General features: G+C 41.8%; 1 protein-coding gene across 3 annotated transcripts in view; it reads right to left on the bottom strand.

The window, feature by feature from the left end:
- Uimc1 (ubiquitin interaction motif containing 1) overlaps window positions 1-20,729 on the bottom strand; it is an 88,213-nt gene that overhangs the window by 18,208 nt on the left and 49,276 nt on the right. The gene's annotated exons all lie outside the window — the stretch shown is intronic.

The following is a 20,729-nucleotide window of genomic DNA, read 5'->3' as shown; positions in this document are numbered from 1 at the left end:
TTCAAGCCCCACGACTGACCCAAAAAAAAAAAAAAAAAGCAAAACTTTTTTCACAAGTACATTATAGCTGAACATTGGTGGCTGACACCTGTAATCCTAGCTACTTAGGATTGATTGCAGTTCAAAGCCAGCCTGGGCAGCAAAGTCCAAGATATTCTTTTCTCCAATTAACTACTAAAAAGCCAGGAATGCTGCTGTGGTTTAACGTGATAAAGCATTAGCCTTGAGCACAAATGCTCAGGGAGAGGACCTAGGCCGAGACTGACATATAAAGGAGTATTGCATATTATAGATGGTACTGCATATTTCATACAACTGGGAGGTACATCATACCTGATTGTCTTTTTTCTTCCTCCCTCCCTTTCTTTTCTTTTTTCCTTTTTACTAGGACCTAGGCTACTTACTTGGTTGATGCTCTACTACTTGAGCCATGCCTCCAACCCAGCTCTTTGCTGTTTATTTTGCAGCCTGGACCCAAATTATAACCCTGCAGACCTCAGCCTCCTGAGTAGGTAGGATTTACAGATGTGAATCATGATAGCCTGACTTGATTCTTGTCATGATTTTAAGGTGGATCTAACCCATTAGGAAGCTCCATACTAGCTTTGTTCATCACCTAGATACAGTATTTGATTAGGGTATCAACATATGTAAGTAATTTTTTAAATTATAAAAGTGGTACATGCTCATTTTAAAAAACAGTAACATAAAAAGGTATAAAGAAGAAACAAGCACTCTAAATCTAACCTCCTTTTCCTTAAATTATGGCAAACACTTTGCTATGTTTCTTTTTGTATTTATCTTTTATTCTTGCATAGTATTTCATCTTGTTTTTGAATACTGGTTGTTTAAATTTTTCATAGTTATTAATGATGCTTTGACGAAACATCTTTTTCATAGCCCCATCTAAATATAGATAATTACTTCAGAATCAACCTCCAAACTATAATTCAAGGGTCAGAGGATACAAATGATTTTAAAATTCTAGATATACTGACAAATTACTTAAATAAAAACTACAGCTGCTAAAGAAACTGACTGAGCTATAAATATATAAGTACTAGTATGATCTAGATAAGTGACTTCTGAGACTACTAAATTATTCAGTACATTATAGATTGAAGAATTTTGTTTAAAAAAAAAAATCTGATAGAAGCCAGAGCCAGTGGCTGCTGCTTATAAAGCTAGCTAATCAGGAGGCTGAGACCTGAGGATCTGAGAGGGATGCAGGTGCTGATGGCTCACACCTGTAATCCTAGCTACTCAGAAGGCTGAGATCTAAGGATCGCAGTTGGAAGCCAACCCTAGGCAGCTAAGTCTGTAAGACTCTTATCCACCAAAAAAGATGGAAGTGGAGCTGTGGCTCAAGTGGTAGAGCACCATCCTTGAGCAAAAAGAAGCTCAGGGATAGTACCCAGGCCCTGAGTTCAAGCCCCAGGACAAGAAAGAACGAAAGAGAGGAAGGAAGGCAGGCAGGCAGGCAGGGAGGAGGGAGGGAGGGAGGGAAGGAAGGAAGGAAAGAAAGAAAGAAATAGAGAAAGAAAGAGAAAGAGAGGAAGGAAGGAAGGAAGGAAGGAAGGAAGGAAGGAAGGAAGGAAGGAAGGAAGGAAGGAAGGAAGGAAGGGGAAAGAGGAGGGGAGGAAAGGGAAAGAAACGGAAGGGAAGGGAGGGGAAGGAGAGGGAAGAAGGAGGTAAGGAAGAGGGAAAGGAGGAGGGAAGGGAGAAGGGAGGGAGAAAGAGAGGGAAGGGGAAAAGAAAGAAAAAAGAGAAAAAATAAGGAAAGGAAAGGAGAAAAGAAAGAGGGCTGGGAAGCTGGCTTAGTGGTAGAGTGGTAGCCTTGCATTCATGAGGCCCTGGGTTTGATTCCTCAGCACCACATAAGCAGAAAAAACTGGAAGTGGCGCTGTGTCTCAAGTGGTAGAGCGCTAGCCTTGAGCTGAAGAGCTGAGAGACAGCGCCCAGGCCCAGAGTTCAAGTCCCACGACCAACGGAGAGGGGAGGGGAGGGGAGGAGAAGGGAGGGGAGGGGAGGGGAGGAGAAGGGAGGGGAGGGGAGGGGAGGAGAAGGGAGGGGAGAGGAGGGGAGGGGAGGGGAGGGAAGGGGAGGAAAGAAAGAAAGAAAGAAAGAAAGAAAGAAAGAAAGAAAGAAAGAAAGAAAGAAAGAGAGATAAAGGAAGGAAAGAGAGAGAGAAAGAAAGAAAAGAAAGAAAAGAGGAAAGAAAGAAAGAAAGAAAGAAAGAAAGAAAGAAAGAAAGAAAGAAAGAAAGAAAGAAAGAAAGAAAGAAAGAAAGAAGAGGGAAAAAGGGAGGGGGAGGGGGAGGGGGTGGGGGAGGGGGGAAGGAAAGAAGAAAGGAAGGGAAGGGGGAGAACAATGAAAGGGTGACATCCATCATGATGCGCTATACTTATAAACTGATAACACCTTTGTACAACTACTTAAAGATAATAAAAATAAATTAAAAAATAAAATAAGCCAGGCACTATGGTGGCTTATGACTGTAATTCTAGCTACTTAGGAGGCTGAAATCTGAGGATTATGGTTAAAAGATCCCAGGCAGAACAGTGCCCAGGCCCAGAGTTCAAGCCCCACAACCTACCCCCCCCCCCAAAAAAAAAGGCTATCTTAAAACTTGAGCTCATAGAGACATTAAGAAATGTAACAGGAGCCGGGCGCTGGTGGCTCACGCCTGTAATCCTAGCTACTCAGGAGGCTGAGATCTGAGGATCGAGGTTCAAAGCCAGCCGGGGCAGGAAAGACCGTGAGATTCCTATCTCCAATAAACCACAAGAAAACCGGAAGTGGCGCTGTAGCTCAAGTGGTAGAGCGCTCGCCTTGAGCTGAAGAGCTGAGGGACAGTGCCCAGGCCCAGAGTTCACACCCCACGACCGACAAAAAAAAAAAGAAATGTAACAGGAAGGCCCCAGTATACAAGAAAATATTAGTACAGCATACATATTTGATAACATCTGGCATTCAGGACATAGGAGTAACCTCCATCTCAATAATAAAAGTCAAACAATCCAATATTTTAAATGACAAAATATTTGAACCAACGCTCCAAAAACGATACACAAATAATTCAACAGTCATGTGGAAAACAGTATTCAAATGCCCTTACTTATCAGAGAAATACAAATTTATATGACCTGTACCTAGCTGATTGGCTAGGCTTTAGTGGGGTAGAAACCCAAAGAACCAATGTTGAGCAACTAGCTCACATACTGCTGTGCAGGGATGTAAATGGTACAATCATTCTGGAAGAAAGCTTGGCATGTCATCTAAACTTGCAATTTCATTCCTAGCTATCTATCCAAGAGATACATGTGCACTATACAACTGGCACAGGAATGTTCAAGCAGTTTTCTTCCTAACAGGAAAAAAAAAATCTACGGATATGAAAAAGAATAAAGGAACTAGAATATTCATATAAGGAACTGCACACACATTTTATTTACTTATTTATGTTTTTATTTTTGGAAGTGTGCATGCTAGCAAGTACTATATTACTGAACTCATCTCTAGCCAGGAAAAAACTACTAACACGTATAATAGCATGGATAAATCTCTAAACCATATGTTAAGTGGAAGAAACATTATGTAAAAGATGACATATACTGCCCCAATCTCTCACCAGTTACAAAACTCAAGGTGTTTTGAGGACGTAGATCAAGTGATAGAATGTTTGCCTAAAAAGCACAGGCTCTGAGTTCAAAATTCTAGTACCACACACAAAAAATTAAGGCCAGGCATGGTGGCTCACACCTATAATTTCAGTAATCTGAGAGATGGAGAGGTAGGGAGAATTATGGTTACATAATGACTTCGAGCAGAATTTGGTACTTGTGACTCATGCCTATAATTCTAGCTACTTAGAGGAGGAGGCAGAGATCTGAAGACTGAAGTTCAAAGCCAGACAAAGCAGAAAGTCCGTGAGACTCTTATCCCCAACCAAGCACCAAAAAAGCCAGAAGTGGAGCTGCAATTTAAGTGGTACAGTGCTAGCCTTGAGTGGAAAAGTTTCAGGACAATGCCTAGGCCCTGAGTTCAAGCCCCACAACCAGCACAAAAAGAAAGAAAGGAAAAGATGCCCATCACCAAGAGTCTTAAACATATATGTACAAATCATGAATGGCTTAGTCTTAGGAGAAAAAAAAATCTTGTTGAACTGGGGGAGTGGCTCAAATAGTAAAGCACCTCCCTAGTGTGAGGCCCTGGTTCAACCCCTAGTACCATAAAAACACTTTGTTGGGGTTTAGCTCTTCTATAAATTATGACAGCCTAAGATATTAGCATCAAAATCTTTTTTTTTTTTTTTTCGTCGGTTGTGGGGCTTGAACTCTGGGCCTGGATGCTGTCCCTCAGCTCTTCAACTCAAGGCTAGCACTCTTATCACTTAAGCCACAGCACCACTTCTGGTTTTCCAGTGGTTCATTGGAGATAAGAGTCTCACGGATGTTCCTGCCCAGGCTGGCTTTGAATCTCAGTCCTCAGATCTCAGCCTCCAAGTAGTAGTTAGGATTACAGGCATGAGCGAGCCATCGGTGCCTGGTTTTAGCATCAAATCTTCAGCATCAAAAATATGTGAAACTTGTTTCTTTATTCAATAACTATGAAAAAAAATGAGGCTCAAGGAGAGTTGAGCAGAGCAGCTATTAGGATGATACTCTTTAGGTATAATAGTATTATTACTATTGGGGGGGGGGGAGGTTACCCAGTAAAATAATGAGCTATTTGAATGGAGAGGGTTGGGATGGAGACTCTGCAGATGGAGCAAAGATGTGCTGACTGGCTGAAACACAGAAGTCATCAAGATGCTATCAATCCATTCAATTTTCAATCCAATCCATTCAAAATTTCAATTTGAAATTTTCTGTAAGTAAAAATCTAATAGGAGACACTAGCTCAGTGGCAGAGTGCTTACCTAGCACTTGCAAGGCCTTGGATTCAATTCTCAATATTAAATTTTTTTAAAAAGGTACAAAAAGGTACAAGGGCTGGGAATTTGGCTCAGTGGTAGAGTGCTTGCCTCACATGCATGAAGCCCTGGGTTTGATTCCTCAGTACCACACACAAAAAAAGCCAGAGATGGCACTATGGCTCAAGTGGTAGAGCGCTAGCCTTGATGACTGGCAAAAAAAAAAAAAGTCCCTCTGCAAGATAATAATCCAAGTTATACTGCCACCTGTCTTCCAAAGAAAGTGGCATGAAAGCCACATGGCAAATACACAAGGATCTAGGGGGGAAAAATCCCTAAGAGGTCTTTTTCTAAAGAATCATTAATGATAATCAAGTCAAAATCATATACTGTCACAAAAGCCTAAATGTAGACAATGCTAAAGGAGGTTCATATAGAAAAAAAAAAACTTGTCTGAATTCTACTAATAAAAGCATTGCCAAGGCTTTTCTGAAAATATAACAGATGATAGTAGTACATAAAACAACATGCAAATCCCTTAAACACCTTTACAATGTAATACATACAAAAGACTCTAATGTGTGAACTCATTTAAGAACTAGAGCGTTACCAACACTGATTAGCTATGCTTCTTTTCTGATGGTGGTCTTCTACTTCCACCCCACCCAGGAAAGCCTTCATTCTCCAAATCAGATTGGCTTTATTTTATTCTTACTTACAGTTTTACCACAGATTATTGTTTTGTTTTGTTTGAGACAGGGTCTCACTTATGTAGCTAAGGCTGGCCTTGAACTCTCTGCCTGCCTCCTCCCCCTAGTATGGGAATCGTAAGTGCGAGCTACCATGCTCCCTGTACACAATAAGCAATATATTGACTACCATAGATTTAATATTCTGAAACTGTTTTGGTTTTTAAAATCTGTTCAATGCAAGATGCTTTCGAGTACAGAGCATTCATTTTTAGTTAAATCAAGTTATATTTCAGCTCTTGACTCTCTCCAAGGATGTGATCATAGAAAAGTCATTTCCCTGTCAAGCCTGTTTCCTCTTCTACAAAGATGGAATAATATCTGCTTAAAAACAACAACAACAACAACTGTGCAAAGGGTCTAGGAAGGTGGCTTAGTGGTGGAGTGCTCGCCTAGCACGCATAAAGCCCTGGGTTTGATTCTTCAGTACCACATACACATAAAAAGTTGGAAATGGCGCTGTGGGTCAAGTGGTAGAGCATTAGCCTTGAGCAAAAGCAGCTCAGGGACAGTGCTCAGGCCCTGGGCTCAAGTCCCAGGACTGGCAAACAAAAAACAAAAAACAAAAAAACCTGCAAGGATGAAAACAAAACTAACAAAAATATAGCCCTGATATATAGCAGGTGCTTATAAGTGGTGACCACTGTTGATTAATGTTAGGTATGATTCAGGGAAGATTGAACAAATGAAATCTTTTACTTAATATAAAAATAATACCTTAGCCAGGCACTGGTGGTGCATGTCTATAATTCTAGCCTCTTGGTCTGGGAAGGTGGCTGAGTGGTAGAGTTCTTGCCTAACATGCATGAAGCCCTGGGTTCCATTCCTCAGTACCACATACACAGAAAAAGCTGGAAGTGGCGCTGTGGCTCAAGTGGTAGAGTGCTAGCCTTGAGCAAAAGAAGCTCAGGAACAGTGCCCAGGGCCTGAGTTCAAGACCCAGGACTGGCAAATAATAAAACAATTAATAATAATAATAATAATAATAAATCCTAGCCTCTCAGAAGGCTGAGATCTGAGAATTGAGATTTGAAGCTAGCTTGAGCAAGGAAAGTCTGTGAGACTCTTATCTAAGTCTACACTTAGAGGTCAAAGATTCTAGTACTCTGCCTTCCTGAAACCGAGAGAGGCTTCATGGTCCTCTCAAACTTTCCCACATATGTTCACCTCTATACAGACAAAGCAGAGGGAACAGCGCAATAAAGAATGCTGACTCTGATCCTGTGACTTGGGCTCAGGCCCCAGCTCTGTGGCTTACTAACAGCCTGGCATTATCAATGGTAAAATGAAGATAACAATACTTATACTCTAGATAATTATAGCATCTTTCGTGATTCTAAGATAATTCTAATGGGTATCACTGATCTAATATTAACTCCTTGAACTTTTTTCTTTCTTAAACTGCTCTAGAAGCCTGAATTAAAAAGTGTACCTAGATTCTGAGGTGAGAATTTCTCTAAAATGGTTTTCAGCTCCTAATATTCCTCTTACACATAATGCTTTGGGTATTAACTCAGGTGTTAAAATGAGCTATTTTATTTTTCAAGGAAGAAGTAAGCATATGTGACAGAGGAAAACTGCTAAAAAGAAATCCTGAGTAAAGCCAGGCTTGGTGGCTCACACCTACAGTTCCCAAGATTTCATCTTAACCAATAAACAGTTGGGCTCAGTAATGCATGCCTATCATCCAGCTACACAGGAGGAGTAGGGTCTACATCAGCACAGATAATAAGACCTTTTACCAAAAGGCTTAGGGGCATGGCTCAAGTGGTTCCGTACCTACAAGGAGAAGGCCTTGAGTTCAAACTCTAGGAGAGACCGACAAGAGAGAGGGAAGAGGACAGAGAAGGGGTGGGAAGAGAGAGAGAGGAGAGAGAGAGAGCGAGACTGAGAGTGAGACAGTGAGAGCCTAACTCTTCAACATCAAGGCACAGGAGCAGAGTAGCTGAAGTAAAAGTGGTCAGTGATAAAAGGAACAAGGTAGGAAGAGCAAAGACACAGACTGCAGTGAGACAACCATTTCATACGGCACATCAAACGGTGCCTTTATTAATGCACCAGAGTGGAGCGGACACGAGGAAATGTCCCACCGAATGATTCAAAGTTGTTAGAAGACATCTAAGACCATGTGGATGAGAGGAGAGCTGCTTCCACATTATTCATCCAAGAAGAGAGTTCAAGGCTGGAGGGAAAGCCTAAGAGTTCACTCACTAGTTAGAAGATAGGACGTATTTCTATACCTGGTAACATTGGCACTCAATCAACATAATGGCCTTTCTAGAAATCATGTAATAGTTTGGGGAGGGGGGAGCAGGCGGAGGGAGAGTCCCTTAGAAGAAATCTCTATGGTTAACAATACCTAGTGCCCAGCTGAGCACCAGTGACTCAAGTCTATAAGCCTAGCTACTCAGGAGGCTGAGATCTGAGGATTGAGGTTTAAAGCCAACACTGGCAGAAAAATCCAAGACACTCATATCTTTAATTAACCAGCAAAAAAAAAATGCTAGACTGGAGATCTGGCTCAAGTTGTAGAGTATCAGTTATGAGTGAAAAATGGAAGCGAGAGCCTGAAGGCCTAAGTTCAAGCTCCAGTATCAGCACACACACAAAAGAGACCCAGTACCATGCTATGATCAACACAGCCTTCTCTTGAATGTCTGCATTTCGCTTTGTAAGTTGCTTCTATCACTTTGGTTTCCTCTGTCAAAAAACAAGTTTCCAAGCTGGGCGCTGGTGGCTCACGCCTGTAATCCTAGCTACTTAGGAGGCTGAGATATAAGGATCGCGGTTCAAAGCCAGCCCGGGCAGGAGAGACCGTGAGACTCCTATCTCCAATAAACCACCAGAAAACCGGAAGTGGCGCTGTAGTTCAAGTGGTAGAGTGTTCGCCTTGAGCTGAAGAGCTGAGGGACAGCGCCCAGGCCCAGAGTTCAAGCCCCACGACCGACAAAAAAAAAAAAAAAAAACAAGTTTCCATAATGAAAACAAAGAATTAAGTACAATTAGTAAAATATGTTGGGAGCTTAAAATTATATGCAGGGGCTGGGAAGTTGGCTCAGTGGTAGAGTGCTTGCCTTGCATGCATGAGGCCCTGGGTTCCTCAGTACCACATAAACAGAAAAAGCTGGAAGTGGCGCTGTGGCTCAAGTGGTAGAGCACTAGCCTTAAGCTGAAGAGCTGAGGGACAGCGCCCAGGGCCCAGAGTTCAAGCCCCACAACTAAAATATAAAAATAAAGTAAAATTATATGTATTTCTGTGAATATAAAGAATTTCTAATAGTACGAGATGTTAGATAAATGCTTATAACTTGGGGGAGGAGCCAAATATAAAACAGGATGTGGGTGGATGGATAGACCCATGCACAGACACACACACTGAGTATCTTTTTGCCAAATGCTTGATACCAGAAGTGTTTCAGATCTTAAAATATTTCAGATTTTGGACTGTTTGCATATGATAATTTTTAAAAAGGACCCAAGTCTAAATATGAAATGACTTTGTGTTTCATATACACATAGTCTGAGTGATTTCATGTAACACATTAATATGCCTGAGGTTAGACTGGGACCCATCTTATGAGATCAGATGTGGAATTTTCCACTTGTGGCATCATCTAGATGCTCAAAAAATTTCAGATTTTGGAGCTTGTCAGATTTTAGAGTTTAAAGTGGGGACATCAAATCTGTATGTATAGCAGAACCCAATATTTGGAGATGGGGCTCCAGAGTTTATCTACCACCATCACATATAAGCACACTAGAATATATATGGTGGTTTCACTCGTTGTTTTCATTTGTTACGTTTCTATCCAGGAAAGAAATGCATGTTTTAAATTCCCAGTTGCTGTGGAGCTACGTCTCATTCCTTTAAACGTACCACTTTGAGCATCTAGCAACTACTGACCTCTGGAACAGGCCTCCATCTCTTCCCCATCTTCCTCCTCCTCTTCCCCCCAACTTTATAGTTTCCTCCACTTATCACAATAGTGATGAATTCCTTCTTTCTACTTGCTGCCCACCCTCCCCCTTTAACTGCATGGATTCTAATGCTCTTTTTCCTGTATCAGTACCACTTCTGTTCACACTGATTAGATCTTTCTGCAGGATCAGCACTGCTTCTGCTTCAAGAAATAAAGCTTTGACAGTGTTCACATAAGAAGAGGACTGCTGCCCCAAGCTGCATAAATCTGGAAATGTGCAGAGAACTGATGGGTGAATAGAAATATCCTGGAAAGCACCTTTGAGGCAAAAAGCAAATAATTTATAACTTAGCCAGGCGCCAGTGGCTCAAGTCTGTCATCCTAGCTATTCAGGAGGCTGAGATCTGAGGATCACGGTTCAAAGCCAGCCTAGGCAGGAAAGTCCGTGAGACTCTTATCTCCAATAAAACCACTAGAAAACCAGAAGTGGCGCTGTGGCTCAAGCGGTACAGCGCTCGCCTTGGGCTGAAGAGTGAGATACCCCCTCGCCCCTCCACCCCCGCGCCGGAAGGTTCCCCTCCTCACTCCTATCATTGAGTATACTTCCCAAATAGCAAGATATGAAAAAACTTAAGTTGAATCACTATACAAGTAATAAGTCAATAACCTTGAGACAGAACAATTTTTATAGACAAAAAGATAAACATATATATAAGAACCAAACAAGCAATAATTTAGAAGTAACTTAACTCAACCACAATTTAGAATAAGCCCAAATCCATGAGATTTCAGGAGAGTATGTCAGTCAGCCTTTGGCCTCAGGGAAAGATACCTGAGAGAAACAACTTTATTTTGACTTTAGCTTCAGAGGTTATAATCCATGGCTAGCCAGCTCCATTATTTCTGGGTCTGGGTTGAAGAGAACATCAGGGAAGAAGAGTGTGTGTGGTGAGCATAATTGCTCACTGATGGGCAGCCAGAAAACACATAGAGAGAAACAGGAGGAGCCGGGGAACAGAACCCCTTCAAAGGCATGCCCCTACTCAGGCCCAGACCTCTTCCACCTCCCAATAATGCCTTCAAATTAGGAATTCATCAGTGGATGAATCCACTGATTAGGACAGACCCCCCCCCCCCGCCCGCCTTGATCCAAGGAGTATCACAACTGGATCTACCAACTGAGGAGCAAGCCTTCAACATATAAGCCTTTTGAAAGGCACTTTATATCTATAGTCTAACAGCTCAAAGTAGTCAAACTCAGCAGTCATACCCATTTACCCTTTCTCCTTCTTCCTTCCTGGATCACAGATGTGAGGTCTAAAGAAGCAGCGAATATCAATCAAAGTTTCGTCCTACAGCCACAATGAACTGCTTGCTATTTCCTGTACACCCTTCCCATTTTTCTATTTCTGCCTACTGTTCTGTTCTATGAATGCCCTTCTTTCTCAATGTCTAATCACATTTTCCTGCAAAACAGCATGGGATTTTATTTGTATATCCCTTAGTCGCTGTGACCTTGTATCACAGTTATTCATGTGCACATCTTATCTACCCAACTGAAGCATGATCTCAATGAGATCAAAGCCTGTGCTTGTATATCTCCCCCCAGGTCAGTCTGTCGCCAAAATCCATGTTATTTTTATTAAACCTATTCTATTTCACAATTGTTAACGCTTCAGCAGCTAGGTGCCAATAGCAATATGCTTAATCTAATCATCCAGGGTACCACAAAAGCCACATTAATACAAGCAAGAAGACAGAATAGTTGTACAAATTACTTTCAGATAGGCAAATAGAGGTATATAAAACAGAAAAGGCCCAACTGCTTCTAATGTGAGAAATGAGTCTTGTCTGCAGATGCTGGGGCCTTACCAGATCTTTGTAGAATCACCTAAATTGAGCCTACTCTAGGCTTAGTTTTTTATTACCTTCCAGGCATATTGCTAAAAAGATTCTCTACTTCAGACTCACCTACCCACTCGTCATTATTTTCCTGGAAAGGTAAGTACAGCAAGTGATACCATGTCTAAGACACAACCTTCCATCAAGGCCCAAAGTGTACACAGTTAATGCCCACAATTTCCCTAACTCTGGGATCTAGCTCTAACTCATTCTTCTCACTTTGACTCTTATTCTCTGCCTTTCATCTTCCCCTTGCTACCCAGCTGACAGTTTATCCCTTATGTATCAGCACCAAAGATATACAGACCTCAGAAAAAGTAGAGAGGAAAAAGTAGTCAGTAATAATAGCAGCTGCCATTTACTGAACATCTAGGTACACTGCAGCACTCTATACCTTACAGAAATGTCTCAGAATTGCAACCATCCTGATATTATCAGAATAATTTTATAAATGAGGAATCTGATCTTGGAAGTGATAACTTATTACTTAACTGGCAAATATTACAGCTGAAACTTCAGACCATGTGTTCCCAAGCCCATACTTCTTCCACTCTATCATATTGCCAGGAATGAAATGTTCACTGTTCTTCTGGCTTTCACCCTGGTGCCCAGCCCAATAATCTCCTGTCTTATGCAGTAGCTAGTGTGATCCTCTGCTTAAATAGTCTTTGCTCAAATACCTCTAATGGCTGTGTCCTTGCTCAGAGGAAGAGCCAACGTCCTATATCCAATTATCTCTCTGGTCTCCCGGATTCTCTCATTCTCCATCCACTCCAGCTACCCTTTGCCTGCTCTCACTCCTACATCTTTGAATTTGCGTTCTCTGAGGCCTGTTTTTTTTTTTTTTTTTTTCCTTCCCCACATTGAAATTCTCTCACGTCCTTTAGGTCCCTGCTCAAATACCAGCTTCTTAATGTGAATTTCCTGACCACCTATTTTAAACTGCTACTTCAATTCTCTTTCTGTTTTATTTTTTTCCTCCAATATACTTATTACAACTTAACACGGTGTTTATTTATTTTTTCATTATCTGCCCACCACTATTAGAATGTGAGCCCATGCAACAATAGGGACTTGATATACATTCTCTTTACTGTTTCTGATACATAGGAGCTATCAGTCAATATGTATTGAGTGGGAAAATGGGAAGCTTTATAGTCTTTCTAAATGTCTGAATAAAAATGCAGTTCCCAGGAAAAAAGGGGTTTGGAGTGTGGGGTTTTTTTTACATTAATATTCTTATTTTATTATTATCTTTAAGTGGTGATAAAAAGGAGCTACCATTTAACAAAGCAGTCTATAACTACATCTCATCTATACTACACCCTTTCATCATGCTCACCCATCTATCCCTCCCGGTCCACCCCTTTCCTCACTGTTCTTAAATTTGTGGGATAGACATTAACTACATTCTCCCCACTTCTTCTCTTCATTGTCTGCTCTTCTCTCCTTGCCCCACTCCCTTCAAGTACCTATTTCCTGACATTTATTTTGTTCAACTTCAACAAAGTTTAAAGGCATCTTGCTTTTGGTTCCAGTCTAAACCAACTTTCCAATTCTTAGCCCCTCCAACAATGTCTTAAAAGAACATTCCTTCTGTTTTTTTTTTTTCAGAGTTCTGATTAGCCATATCATTGAGCAAACTGAGCAGACAAGCCAACTTAACCACAGTGTAGTATTATAATCAAATAAAACTTACAGCAAAGTTAATCAGACACATATTTAATGATATGCATAATTGTTATTGTGCTGCACGGTAACTAGGCATAAATGGGAGACACTTCATGTAAATGACTCTAATTACTATTTCTTTTACACAGTCAAACCAAGCATGTCTAGGATCAGCTTCAGGGGAAAAGAGGAAGGAGGGGAAAGCTGGATACTTAACTGAGAGGGAAAACCTCTCCTATTCTACCCTTAGGAAGTGGATTCATAGTCTTCAGACTAGGTTATGTGGCTTCAAGAATAACTTTTCGGGGGCTGATATGGCTCAGTGGTAGAGTGTTTGCCTCAGATGCATGAGGGCCCTGGGTTTGATTCCATATCACCACTTAAAACAGAAAAAGCTGGAAATGGCACTGTGGCTCAAGTGGTAGAGTGCTAGGCTTGAGCTGAAGAGCTTAGGGACAGTGTTCAGGCCTACAGTTCAAGCCCCACCACCAACAATGACAACAACAAAAAAGAATAACTTTCCCTTCTTGTAGTATAAGACTCCTTCAACAAAAGGTTTAGAAATTAGGCTGTGGATCTGGCCTCTGTCTCCAGTCATAGAGCTGAGAAGAATAAGAAATAATCAGTTAACTGTCTTTGACAAGAAAGATGACCATAAGCAAGCTGAGGGGGAAACCAAGTAAAAGAGACTAGGTTTAGCCAGAGGCTGAGTAGTTCACACCTGAAATCTAGATACTTGTAAACTGAAATATAAGTACCAAGGTTTGAAGTCAACCCAAGCAAGAAAGTCTGAGATTCTTATTGTCAATTAACCACCAAAAAGCTAGAAGTGAAGCTGTGGATCAAGTGGTAGATTGCCATACTTGAGTGCAAAAACTAAGGGACAGTGCCCAGGCCCTAAGTTCAAACCCCAGTACTGGTAACCAAAAAATAAAAAAGATAGGGCTAGGAATATTGTTTAGTGGTAGAGTGCTTACCTAGCATGCACGAAGCCCTGGATTCGATTTCCTCAGTACAAAATAAACAGAAAAAGTAGGAAGTGGCACTGTAGCTCAAGTGGTAGAGCACTAGCCTTGAGCAGAGAGAGGCTCAAAGACAATGCCCAGGCCCTGAGTTCAAGCTCCAGGACCAGCAAAAAAAAAAAAAAGATTTAATGAGGACCAACTATACACACATACATAACAGGTATTCTCATAATTCCTCTACTTCCCAAGCCTACCCATACCTTCAAACTCTGTTCCCAACGTAACATGAATGAGTAGTAGATTATGGGATGGCTCCAGTGAGAAGTCATTGCTCCACACTCTCATAGGGCCTAAGATCATTAGAGAGGGTGGTCTACGTTATCAAAGGGCTTAACATGTGGTCAGAGAGGGTGATCTAGGTGAACAAGTTAATGTTCTTAGAGAAAGCTGTTCATTAGGACCTACAAGGCCCTCTGCACCCCTGTGAGTTTATCAAGCCACAGTTTTAACAGTCCAGCAAAGCCCACCCTCCACAAAACACCCCCGAACTGCCTTCTCTCTCCCTTTGTACCTCTTCTTCAGGGATATTCATTTTGCATTTTTTGTAATAAATTTCTAACTTGAATGTTTATTTCCCTGATGTTTATTTTCTGCAAGCTCCTTTATGGCAGAAATCTTGTCTTAAATTTCTTTAGTAATCCACATTCAGCTTACCACCAGCATTAAAAGACAAAACAGTGTTCGGTACATATTTGCATAAATTAAAGGTCTATAAGAATCACTTATAGAGAAAAGAAATCTGGTTCTAGGTGGACAAGATGTCATTGAAAAGAATGTAATATTCTAGCCAGGCGCCGGTGGCTCATGCCTGTAATCCTAGCTACTTGGGAGGCTGAGATCTGAGGACTGTGGTTCAAAGCCAGCCCAGGCAGGAAAGTCTGTGAGACTCCTATCCCCAATAAACCACCAGAAAATGGGAAATGGCGCAGTGGCTCAAGTGGTAGAGCACTCGTCTTGAGCTGAATAGCTGAGGGACAGCACCCAGGCCCAGAGTTCAAGCCCACGACCAAAAAAAAAAGAAAAGCATGTAATAGTCTAGATAGTATAAAGCAAATGTCCTAATAAAAAGTGTGACCGGCCAGGTGCTGGTGGCTCACGCCTGTCATCCTAGCTACTCAGGAGGCTGAGGATCGCAGTTCAAAGCTAGCCAGGGCAGGCAAGACCTTGAGACTCTTATCTCCAATAAACCACCAGAAAACCAGTAGTGGCACTGTGGATCAAGTGGTAGAATGCTAGCCTTGAACTGAAGAGCTCAGGGACAGTGCCCAGACCCACAACCAACAGCAACAAAAAAAAGTGTTATTCAGGATACAGCTGATCTTTCCAGAGGTCTGAGAAATTAGGATCAGAACTATAAGACATATGGTACCAAAAAAAATAGGACTTCCCATTATAACAGAAAAGACATTTACATCTATAACATATGAAAAGTCCACAGATCCTGAATGCAAATCCATTACAGCAGCATTAGACAAGGTCACTGCTGGCAAGGTCACTGTTGGTCCTGGATACCACAAAATAGGGAGAACATGAACACATGATGATAGTAGTGTGTCTCTCAGCTTAACAAGTTCCAGAAGAACAATCTGATTCTGATAACATATGTTTATATCTAGTCTGAGAAAATTCAGAAGCAAACCCAAATCATTTCAATAGCAAGTATTTGCGGCTGTGAGTTTCTGCACTACATTCTAGTAAGAAATAGTTCAGGGCTGGGAAGGTGGCTCAGTGGTAGAGTGCTTGCCTTGCATACCTGAGGCCCTGGGTTCGATTCCTCAGCACCACATAAGCAAAAAGAAAAAAGCCGGAAGTGGCGCTATGGCTCAAGTGGTAGAGTGCTAGCCTTGAGCTGAAGAGCTGAGGGACAGCGCCCAGGCCCAGAGTTCAGGCCCCACAACCGGACCCCACCCCCCCCCAAAAAAGAAAAGAAATAGTTCAAAAGCAAGTATCATGTAACTGAAAGATATCTGACAATAACAAATAACAAAGTTTCCTATTTAGACACAAGCAAGCATAGTTCAGTATGGGAAGTGTCAGTACCAGTTACCCTGTGTTACTTCTTACCTATTAATTCTGCCCTCAAAGAGGTCAACTGCTTCTACAGCTCAAAGGGACATTAAAGGGACATTCAGCTTTTAGAACTCATTTATTTCTGGACCTAAGGGCTGAAAATGACTCCGATGACTAATACCAGCTGTGTAAGTATGCTTGGTGAGGTAGTCTCTTCTCACTCTGGTCAAATGCTCCGTCTCAAAATTCTTTTTAGTCACCGGAATTCTCAACAGAAAAAAAAAAAAAAATACAGAATAAGAGCTATGTCAAATTAAAACTGCATCTAAGCTGGGTACCAGTGACTCATACTTATAATCCTAGCTACTCAGGAAGATGAGCTCTGGAGGATTCTGGTTCAAAGCTAGCTCCAGCAGAAAATCTGAGACATCATCTCAAATTAACCAGCAAAAGGCAGGATTGGAGGCATGACTCAAGTGGTAGAGAACCAGCCATGAGTGAGTAAGCCAAGTAAGAAGGCAAGGTCCCAAGCCAAAGCTTTGGTACTGGCACAAAAAACTGCCATCTAGCCAGGCTTGGTGGTTCACATCTGTAATCCTAGCTATTGGGGAGATGAAGATAGGGAAGACTAAGATCCAAGGTTAGTTCAGGCAAAAGCGAGACATGACCAAAAAAAGAAGAAGAAAGAAAAAAAAAAACCCAAAACACTAAAGCGAAGCATGTTGGCTCATAACTGTAATCCTAGCTAATTGGGAGGTAAAGATTGGAAAGACAGCAGTTCAAGGTGAACCTGGACAAAGAAGTCCTTAAAAGTCCACATTTCAATTAGTAAAAAGCAGGGTATGGTGGCATATGCTTATCAACCCAAGCTATGCAAGGAGCATAAATAAGAGGATCACAGTTCAACGTTATCCAGGCATAAACATGAGCCAGACCCTACTGGAAAAAATAACTAAAGCAAAAAGGGCTGGTGGTATGGCTCAAGTGGTAGAGCACCTGCTCGGTAAGCACCAAGATCCTACATTCAAATACTAATACTGCCAAAATAAAAACAAACAAACATAAAGAACCCAGACTTTCAATACTCTCTCAATACACAGAATTGATTACCAGATTTTGGTCCTCAACTTTATTTTTCTAAAAATTGTAATGCTAAACTGCATGCCAGTGGCTCAGGCCACTAATCCTAACTACTCAAGAGGCTGAGAGAGATCTGATGATTGTAGTTTGAAGCTAGCTCAAGCTGAAAAGTCTCTGTAAGTCTCTTATCTCCAATGAACCACCAGAAAACAAGTGGCACTGTGGTTCAAAGTGATAAAAGTGCTAGCCTTGAGCAAAAGAGCTCAGGGATAGTGTCCAGACCCTGAGTTCAAGCCCTGCAACTAAAAAAAAAAAAAAAAAAAAAAGGCCCAGGACAAGGCCCAGGCCCTAAATTCAAAACCCCAGGACTGGCACAAGAGAAAAAATGCTTCCCAATGCTGGTGGCTCAGGCCTGTAATCCTAGCTACTCAGGAGGCTGAGATCTGAGGATCACGGTCCAAAGCCCAAAGCCAGCCTGGGCAGCAAAGGCCATGGGACTTTCTCTCTTTTTTTTTTTTTTTTTGTCGTCACGGGGCTTGAATTCTGGGCCTGAGCGCTGTCCTTCAGCTCTTCAGCTCAAGGCTAGTACTCTACCATTTAAGCTACAGTGCCACTTCTGGTTTTCTGGTGGTTCACTGGAGACAAGAGTCTCATGGACTTTCCTGCCTAGGCTGGTTTTGAACTGCAATCCTCAGATCTCAGTCTCCTGAGTAGCTAGGATGACAGGCATGAGCCACCAGTGCTCATCTGAGCTCTTATCTCCAATTAACCACCAGAAAATGGAAGTGGCAAGTAGCTCAAGTGGTAGAGCACTCACCTTGAGCTGAAGAGCTGAGGGACAGCGCCCAGGCCCAGAGTTCAAGCCCCACCACTGACCAAAAAAAAACAAAAAACAAAAAGCAAAAAATACCCAAAGAAACAAACAGAGAACACTAAGACATACACTACTTTAGGAAAATGAAGGAACATATACCTTTCTGGCAATTTTAACTTTTTATTTTGGCAGTACTAGGGTTTGAACTCAGGACCTCATGCTAATGAGGCAGGTACTGTACCATCTGAGTTACACATAAACTCTAGCCCTTTTTTTGCTTTAGTGTTTTTCAGGTAAGGTTTTATGTTTCTATGCAAGCATGGCCTCAGACCTTGATCCTCCTTCATGTATCTAGGATTACAAGATGCAATACCATGCCTGCCTGCCTCTGGCAATTTTAACATTCAAAATTTCACAACTACTAATTGCATATGTAAATACATCTAAGTTATGGAAAGTAAGCAACACTAAGAATGCCTTAACACTTCTAATTACCTAAGAGCTATCTAAGAGCTGGACCATAGTCAGCTAGCTCTAATGACACAATTGTATTTAGAGGTTAAAATCATAGAAAGGCAGGATCTGCCGGTGGCTCACGCCTGTCATCCTAGCTACTCAGGAGGCTAAGATCTGAGGATCACGGTTCAAAGCCAGCCAGGGCAGGGAAGTCTGTGAGACTCTTATTTCCAATAAACCACCAGAAAACAGGAAGTAGCACGGAGACTCAAGTGGTAGAATGCTAGCCTTGAGCTGAAGAGCTCAGGGACAGCACCCAGGCCCAGAGTTCAAGCGATAGATAGATAGATAGATAGATAGATAGATAGATAGATAGATAGATAGATAGATAGATAAAGGATCCAGTGAAAACAGTGAACTGAAGAGAGAGGGGGAGGAGGAGGGAAGGAGGGAGGGAGGGAGGGAAGAAAGGAAGGAGAATAGATAGGTAGGATCCAGGTGGGAGTCAAGGATGTGATTAGTAAGTTTTTCTTTTTCTTTTCTTTTTTTTTTTGGGTCCGGTAGTGGGGCCTGAACTCTGGACCTGGGCGCTGTCCCTCAGCTCTTCAGCTCAAGGCTAGTGCTCTACCACTTGAGCCACAGCTCAACTTCCGGCTTTTTTTCTTATGTGGTGCTGAGGAATCGAACCCAGGGCCTTGAGCATGCAAGGCAAGTGCTCTACCACTGAGCCACCTTCCCAGCCCCCTAATAAGTTTTTCTTGGTCAGTATCTTACACTGGTTCTAACCTCTACAGAGATAAACCAATAGCTCCAGGGTAACTCAGCAGACATGTAGGACATGAATATAAACTAGGGATATTTTCCAGCTGCTGTCTGTGGGTAAAATTTCTACTAAAATAAAACCACAAGAAACCCAGATTAGGGACTAACACCTGTAATCCTAGCTACTCAGGAGGGTGAGATCTGGAGGACTGTAGTTTAAAGTCAAATCCAGGCAGAAAAGTCTGAGAGATTCTATCTCCAACAAACCAGCAAAAAGATAGGCTGGAGGCCTGGCTTAAGTGACAAGGCACCGGCTGAGTAAGCAAACTGAGCAAGTGTGAGGCCTTGAGTTCAAACCTCAATATTGGTTTAAAAAACAACAACAACAAAACAATAACAACTTACTTTTAATGAAAAATTGGGCAAGTCTAGGACACAGCCTCAATATTTGAATAAGCAAGTTGAAATTTGAGCCACATTGGATTGTACTGGCTTTGATGGTCAGATAGCAGTGAGTAAGTTAAATGTTAAGAGGAAACAGCCCGATTTTGGTGGCTCACACATTTAATCCTAGCTGCTGAGGAGACAGGGATCTGAGTACTGCCATTCAGAACCAGCCAGGAAGACAAATTCTTAAGGCTCTTATTTCCAATTAATTAGCAAAAAGGTGGAACTGAACATGTGGCCAAGTGGCAGAGCATCAGCCCTGAGCAGAAAAGAGAGACAGCTCAAAGTCCTGAGTTCAAGCCTCAATACCTACACACACATATACATACACACTTTCTCCTGAGACATACATAAGCCAAATGGTACATTTACTAGAAGTAATAAAGAACACAAAAACCAGCCCTGTGTGCTGTTGCTCATGCTCAGGAAGTTGAGATCTGAGGATCAGAGCTCATAGCCAGCCCTGTGAGACTCTTATCTCCAATTAACCACCAAAAAGCGGAAAGTAGATCTGGTGTTAAGTGTTAAGACTGCTAGCCATGAGCAAACCAGCTCAAGGCCATGGCAGCACCCAGGCCATGAGTTCAAGCCCCAGCAGTGGCACAAAAAAACAACAAATACACAAACACAAACAATACTGGATAGAAAACAATACGCCAGGCATGATGATGCCTGCTTGTAATTCCAACAACTTAGAAGGCTAAGACTGGAAGGATCTCATTTAGGACAGAAGTTTGCAAAACTTCATCTCAACAACAAAGTTGGATGTTGCAGTGGGTACCTATAATCCCAGTATAGGTAAAAAGATTGTGGTCCAAGGCCAGCCTTGAGCAAAAAAACAAAAACTACCTAAAGCAAAAAAGCAAGAAGTAGAGTGCCTAGTTACAAAGTATAAGGCTCTGTATTCAAATCCTAGGGAAAAGAAAAAAGCAAAACAAAATAAAATAACTTTTAATTTTGAAGAGAGCAGTCGGTTTC

This window comes from Dipodomys merriami, unplaced genomic scaffold (assembly GCF_024711535.1).
Source record: "Dipodomys merriami isolate MVZ:Mamm:240054 unplaced genomic scaffold, mDipMer1.0.p SCAF_271, whole genome shotgun sequence".
NCBI lineage: Eukaryota > Metazoa > Chordata > Mammalia > Rodentia > Heteromyidae > Dipodomys > Dipodomys merriami.
This window is presented reverse-complemented; position numbering and strand designations above follow the sequence as displayed.